Genomic DNA, 8,253 nt, shown 5'->3' on the forward strand with positions numbered 1-8,253 from the left:
TATAAATTTCAGTATTTCCGGAACAATTTTAAAAGTTAAGTTGAAAAAGTTCTACTTTCTATATGCATTTGTAAGTTTCGTTAATTAGCTTTAAATGACACGTACAATAATACTTTATTTATAAATAAACTTCTGATTTTTTGTTGATTTAACTTTTTTAATTAAAAAAGTTTAGTGCTACAAGTTTAATTAATTTTAATGCGTATAATGACTAATAAACTTCTAACACAAAAATATTATCATGACCTAAATAATTATGAATAAATGATAATAAAACAAATACACATAAATAATAATTTTACATATTTGTATTAATATATGTAAATAGAGATTATACATATAAATTCAAAAAAATAATAGTATAAGACCTATTCGAATTAGTTATTTCTTTTTGTTCGATTACTATTATTTATAATGTTTTTCACACGAGTAATGTTCTTCTGTGTATTAATATCATATTGTCTTACTATTAATATTTTTGGCCGGAGAAAAAAAACATCAGAACGAGATCCAGAACTAAAAGATAAAGCAAAGTCTGATGAATTTACTACATTTAATATAATTATTACATCTAAAGGATGGAAAACTATAACTGATATTTTATTATGTAACGGACACAAAGCAGAACAAGCAATCGACATAGTCACACCTTTTTCTTCTACCAAAGGTAACTCTAAGATGGATTTGAACAGTAAAAAGTATTCTGCTTCAATGATATTAAGTGCCCTTTACAAAGATGTGCTAATGCATTTAAATCAAATTTATAAAAATAAATTTGAAGACTGTCAAAATAGCAATGGGATAGCAACTGGTTTACCAAGTGGTGCATTTTATAATGATATCCAATCGGTTTCAATAATAGAAAGTTATGTTAAATTTGAACCATTACTGACTTGTATGGCTAATGCACTGCGATATTTTGAATGTGAATATTCGAATGATCTACTCAATTATCTTAATAATGTATTAGAATTAATAACATCATTCACTAATAATAAATTCCATAATGAAGACGAAATTAATAAATTAAAAGATTATTTAAATCGAGATTTACAAATGGATAATAAAATTATAACGAGAAAAAGTAAAGTATTTGTTGAACAATATATTACAGAATTAAAAAACAATGACGAAAATAATACAAGTCAATTTCGTCCAAATAATACAAACCTTGAAACTCAAGTTAAAAATGGTGTTGAATTACTATGCAAAAATTTTGGATTTTAATAAAAGTTTATACATAATGTGTAATACATAATATATATTATTCTTTACTCTTTTTCTTACTTTGTAAGACATAAAACAACTGTTAATTAAAATAGTGTGTAATACAACATATTTTTAATCTAACGAACTAATGTATTTCTTACCTAAAAACATACTTAAATTTAATTGGTAGAAGAGAGACTTGAAGTATTTTCTTTTTATAAAAAAACACTAATTCATCTATAAAAAAAAAGTATACAAATTTGGAAAATTATTTTAATCTAACTAATTTGATTACAGTTACATCTGTTTTTAATTTATTTTTATTTCGTAAATTCGAATGATTTTAATTCTGAATACACTAAATCATTTTATTCTATACAAGCTTCAAAATAACTTTTTTGTAATAATTAATTGTTTGGGAATTTTATATTTGATATACTATTAATCGACGTATTCGATTTTTAATGTACCTCAGTTATTACATTTTTTCTGAAAATGGTTAATTTTGATATTAATGACCAGGACTGTGAATCTAATGCGCTAATAAAGTATTAAATATGCTTTTAAAATTATTTAAATATGCACTTATTCTCCAAAGATATACAAAAAAAGCCACTAACATAATATTAAATATATATATATATAATTTACCAGTCTATTCTGCTGGAAAATATAAAATTGAGTACACCCAATGTAATATGATAAGATAAAACACGTAGCTGGACGAATTTCCATTGTAATAAACCAAAAATAAAAAGAAAAAAGAAAAGATTAAAAAGTTAGAAAAGAAAAGAAATCGGTAGTACTTAGTACTAATAAATTATTATAGCTATTATTTTTATAAGTTTTTTGTAGATTTAATGTCTTCAATTTTATTTAAATTAATTTTCTCATTAATTGTTTCTCTCATTAATTATTAATGGTTTATCACGCAATAGATTGTTGGAAGTTCGAAAACATAAGTTAAATTGTACTTACCTTACGTCCTATGTAATACAAAAATATTTCAAGTAATCCAGTGTTGATTTTCGCATTGAACATACTACGTATACGATTTACACTATACGTCATATAGTCTATATAATTACTTACAAAAACAATTCAAGACTTTAAATATTATGATTTAATTACCCAAAGTCTACGACTGATCTTACTTGTAAAAGATTCTAATCACTCTATATCTTATTATAATATAATTTATAATCTGTATTTATTAATTTTTACGTGCGTTGAATAATTTTTTTTTTTTGAGAGAGTATTTTTTTTTATTGAGAGATCGATACCAATATTTCTTAAATTTTCCTCTGGCCTGGCCAAAACTAGATTCAGAAATATCTTTATCTATGTAAAAATTTATCAAGGAGGAATTGTGGTGGCCCAATGTGTCACGGCGCTAAAAAGCACCTTGAAAGGATGCGGCACAATAATCACCAGGATAAAAATTAAACACTACAAATATATTTGTAAGTTTCTTTGCGTTGTCTGCCGGCGCGATATTTGTTAAAACAAAGACATTAGCAACGAGACTAGCTACCCAATAAGAAAAGCTCACAATAAATTTTTATTATTAAATAAAAATATTAAGTTAGGTTGGATTTGTTATTAAAGTAAAATAATTTTAAGAAGATGTAATGTTTAAAATATTATTTGATATTTATTTCCACAACAAGAAAAATAAAATATTATTAATGATTGAACAAATTAAATTAAATTAAATTAAAAGATTCACCAAAACAAAATTCACTTTAAAATTTCTAAGTGTTATTTAGTTTTAAAGAAAAATATTCTAAGTCAAAATTAATTAAAGAAAATGACTAAGTCCCGGAGAGTGAAATCTTGAGTAGAGTGTCGTAGATTTTGTGTATTTTAAAATCATCAAAAGAACTGGTTTAGACGGGGGGAAATGGCTTTTTATAGTCTGAAAAGGGTAGCTCAGCGATCTCTATCGTGATCCTGGAAGCTGAGGATTTGTATTGTAAATGGTTAATTAAAAGAGGGTCCTGCGTGTAGGCGTTACTTGATAATTTCTACAAGAGGGAGATTTTATCGCATAATTAAAGGGTTATTTTGTATTTTAAATAAGAGAACCCTGTTTTGGTGATCTTTTATAATCATAATATGTGACATACATGTACAAATGATAACATCATATTATATGTAATAATATAATATTACACCATCACTATAGAATAGTGACCGAATAATTTTGTAGTGACTTATCCAGTGTATAAATAAAGCATATGGACCAGTGAAATAATATTTATCTGACTAGTTTCATATACATGTAGAATGTATGTATAGATACATCTTAAACATTGACACGGCCACGGCGTTGTCACACGTTGACACCCCGCGGTCGTATCAGCTCCTTCCCAGCCAACGCTTCACTGTAAACCGGACCGTTACACACACGCGTTATCGTCGTGGTGTAAAGTCCAACAAATGCCTAGCGTCGAATACCCCGCCGCAATAATACGTCCAGTCAGTCATCTTCGTGGCACCTTGCTCTGTGGTTACGCCGTCCGTACAAAAAATTCAACCGAAACCATCCCAGTGCGACTTTGTTAATAATAGTATTATTGTTAATTTTGGTTTTATTTTTCTGGTTCTATTTTATCTTTTTTGTTTTGTGTAACACTTTTCTCGATTAAACGGCTTTACGCCATCTACAGAACGATCTGGCTGTTTGATTTCTTTTCTTCTTTGATTACGACGTTCGTCGCTACAACATACATATTTAAAATATAAATGCAATAATCATAAAGTAAAATAAGGCGGCATCTTGGGGTAGGAGTGTTTACATAAGCACGTCATATATATCTTTTATGAGAATGTAGGTATATGAGGAAATTATGAATAGTCTCTGCTTGGGTTCTATGTCAAAATATTATACACATAAGTCTATATAAATTTAGAATCCTGTACTTATATATGCAACTATTTAATCAATTAATTTGCGAAGAACTACTTTACCCTAATTTCTTATTACTTCAAAACCTTTGGTGAAGTTATTATTAAAGATTTATTAATTTTTCAAAGTATTTAGTTTTTTTCAGTTATCTTCTTTAATTTTAACGTTACAAAAAAAAACACAGGTATGAAATTTGTTGTATATAGTATTTTAATTTTATTAATAACTAATAGTTTTTGAAATAATGATATAAATAATTTAAAAATTGCTCCATACCATTGAAAAACAACTTCCTCAATAAAATTTAACAAAATGTGGCTATATATTTCAATTTTATGATAAATTAATAAACTTATTGAACTAAATCAATATTAAGAATTGTCCAACTATATTGTTTTTTTATTTGTTTTTTATATTTTTTTTTTTTGCATAAAATATGTTGTCACTTTGTTAAAAAATGTTTATTGTTTTATATATTTTAAGTCAAAATAACCAGTAGTATATCTTGACTCAATTAGAAAGATAAATTTTATATAAGACTATTATCTTATAACTATTATATTTATAATTTATTATTATTTAATTATTTTCAATAATTAATTACATTTTGTACTAAATATGAGAAAATATGTGGTCATTTCTGAAAAAGTTATGGTGGTTTTAGGTAAAAATAATTGAAAAAATGTCGATAATTAGCGATTTTTATATATGTAATTTTTTTGATGATTTCCCCCATTTACGGGGAACAAGGAAAATGTTTTCAATTTTCGAGGGTAATTTCTTCGACTAGATACGATTTGTGATCTCTTGACGTATTGTTGAAAAAAATCGGTCCAGTGAGAGCTGAGAAAAAATGGCAACAGACATAAAAAAAAACACATCATGGTAAAATTAATACCTTCTCAGCTTCGCATCAAAGCTTAAACGAATATGTGATATAGGAAATAGTATTATTATTGTTTTGATCAAAAAAAAATAACTTGTCTACAAAAAAAGAAAACTTTTTTTTTGACCCACCTAAAAATTATGAGCTACAAGTCTATGTACAAGAGAAGTGTATACCATAAACCACGGAGATGAATCCTCAGGGCAACATTTAAGAAAAAAATGAACTCTCTATTGTTTAATAAGTTCATAAATATAATTCAAAAAATTTTTTAGACTTTATTTTGTCTTCACGGTGAAAATGGCTACCATATTCAAATATATGCTATTTATATATTAAAACTCTTGATTTTGTATTTTATTTTATTTTAAAATACCTTACAAAAGTTTTTGAGTTTGAAAAATTGTTTAACTCATTTAGATTCAATAAATATCAAGGACTCCATCACTAAAGTCTTTCCTCATTTGTTGAAATTTCCTATTCATCTTAAAATTATTTTACTATATAATATTTTTTTTTGTGGCTCTCATTTATTTTCTCAGCTTTAACTTAAACCAATTTTTTTTAACGATATATCAAATGATCACAATAATTATCTCATTAAAGATATTACCCTCAAAAATTGAAAAAAATCCCATTTCTTATATAAAATGTTGCTTACTAGCTTTCTCTATACAGACAATAAATATCATTTATTTCTAATATTTTTAAAGTATTTATTGTTAAATTAAATTTGATATGATAATAGGTTCCAAATATAAAAATTAAATGATTTTTCTCTGTAATTTATTAATTTTTTAACTCCATTTGTGTGTGTTACTACCAGTCTATAATATTCCAAAGTTATTTGTAACATGTTTATATATAAATAACGTCGAAAAAAATAAATGAATTTTAGTTTCACCATAATTTAATAATGGATTTTTTTTATAACTTTTTGATTGGTTAAAGTAAATCATTAAACTTAATTAAGTTCTGAATATTTTAATTACAGGATTTTTTTAAACATCAAAAGTGACTAAAAAATGAATGATTTGTACTTAAGTGATCTATTAAGATACAAATGCAAAATAAATTATTGTGCTTTTCTGATAAATTTAGAGTAAATAGTAATTTTAAAATATCCTGACTCTATATTAATCTTAACATATCATTTTTTTTAATTCTCATAAAATTCTCTTTTAAATTATATAAATTTCAAACTTGCAAGTAAAGCTAAAAGTTATGGTAACCAGTGGCGTATTTTGGGGGGTGTCCTCCATGTCTGGACACCCCCCGACTTTAAAAAAATGCCTATTATATTGATGTTAACTTTTTTTATAATATACTATATTTATTTACTATAAAATAAATGGTATTTTAAATAAATAACAAAATTGAAGATAATTTGATAGAATTCGACAACACGTATTTATCTACATTTTATCAGAGATTTCTAGAAATTATTTGGATTTCATTGGGTCATTTAGATAACAAAAATACCCGTAGCAAAAATATAATAACAACGGAAATATTCTGAACTTGTAGTTCATTTTTAAATTTATTTTATAGTTTATCAGTTTAGAGAATTATAAACAAATAAGTTTAGTTAACCCTATTCAATATACCGCATTCATAAAAAATACAGAAAGGAATTTTTTATAATTAAAATAGTATTTCAAAAATAAACAAAAGTTATGAAATTCTTTATGAATCGTCATTTACTAAAATTAAAACTAAGTTGTTAAGATAGTAGATACGCTTGTTAATTTAAAAATTTATAATTGGCTGACTTTTTAGCTTAATTGTATCCATAACTGTATAATATAATATTTGTATATTCACATAACAAGAACATTAAATTATTTCAGTTAAGATAAATTTATATTAAATTTGAATTTCTTAAATGAAATGTTACAAAGAAAAATAAGATTAAAATAAAATAACAAAACAACAATTTAACATAGAAAAAGTAAAAAAATGTTTGGTGGTATACAAATAAAAATTTCAATTTATAGTGAATATTAAGAAAATTGATATAAAATACAAAAATAAAATTTCATTCATAAAAATATTAATTGAATAGCTCGCCAGCAATAATTTCATTTTTGTGTCTTAATCTTATAAAAGGCATAAAATTTGCATTTATTGGTGTTGTATCTCCTCGAGACATTTTTTCTGCCAGCTCAACAGTAAATGGCCCACAATCATGTCCATTGGTTTGGCGAGATGTCTCGCCTATTTGTAATGTCCATGTAGAAGCTTTTCCTTTTTTGTCCATCTCCCATTCAATTAAGAAATTTTTTAATACCATTGGATAGGGACCCTCATACGACTTAAGACTATCATATGATGTCACAGTCTTTTCAGGTATATTAACCACTGTCAATATCCAATGACTCTCATATACATTCATGGGCACAAAAAGTAATTTTATTGTGTGAATATCTTTTTTTATCCATCTTCTTACAGCTGGATAACCTCCTCGAAGATACGCTACAATAAAATCAGTGACAACTGCATAAACTTCACCTTCTGACCGTGTTACTATCATTTTAATGTACTCATTAATTGTGTCTGAAGTATACCATGATGTGGGCGATTTAAATGAAGGTGCATTATACTGATCAAGAGATTTTGTGTTCTGATTTTGCATTACTTCTGCAAGTATAACCATATTTAAACATTTTTCATAAAATTAATAAAACACTTTGTTGAACAGTTTACAATTAGTTAGGTTTATTTACCTTTTTCTTTCTCTGGTAATTTTATTACTTCAACAGTGGGCAGAGCAAATAAATTTACGTCATTCAGCGTATTTAAGGTCAAAGGAATAAAACTAACTTTTGGCTCTAAAATAATTTATGTTTAAAAATATTACATATTTGTTTCAAAAATCAAAACGTTTATTATGTTATTTTTTAAAAATGAATTATATTTTAAATGTTGTATACTTTTTATGACTTTTTCATCTTCTTCGGATGAATTTCTTTTTAAATTTGATCGAGCAGTAGTATTAGAAGATATCTCAAAAAGTTGTTTTTTTATTTCGGATTTTTTGCGTTCCAAATTTTTCTTATGAAAACTCTTAACGGATCATAAAAATATATTTAATTATATGATAAATTTATTTAAGAAATCTGCTTTAAGTCCAAAAAATGGTTTAGGGTATACCCTAAAATCTTTTTATTGAAATAAAGCATAATAAAATATACCTTTTCTAACAAATCAGCTGATATTAATAGCGGATTGTCTTTTGAAATTGCTA

At 25.3% G+C, this 8,253-nt stretch overlaps 1 protein-coding gene and 1 long non-coding RNA gene across 2 annotated transcripts in view; both read right to left on the reverse strand.

Annotated features, from left to right (window-relative positions):
* LOC126894490 (uncharacterized) overlaps nucleotides 1-8,253 on the reverse strand; it is a 68,145-nt gene that overhangs the window by 29,987 nt on the left and 29,905 nt on the right. The window lies entirely within an intron of this gene.
* Nucleotides 7,813-8,251, reverse strand: LOC126894497 (uncharacterized). The gene is made up of 3 exons (XR_007701429.1): nucleotides 8,201-8,251; nucleotides 7,940-8,072; nucleotides 7,813-7,837 (listed from the first exon to the last, which is right to left on the reverse strand). It is a non-coding gene; the product is annotated as an uncharacterized LOC126894497 (long non-coding RNA).

This window comes from Daktulosphaira vitifoliae, unplaced genomic scaffold, assembly GCF_025091365.1.
Source record: "Daktulosphaira vitifoliae isolate Bord-2020 unplaced genomic scaffold, ASM2509136v1 Scaffold_1, whole genome shotgun sequence".
NCBI lineage: Eukaryota > Metazoa > Arthropoda > Insecta > Hemiptera > Phylloxeridae > Daktulosphaira > Daktulosphaira vitifoliae.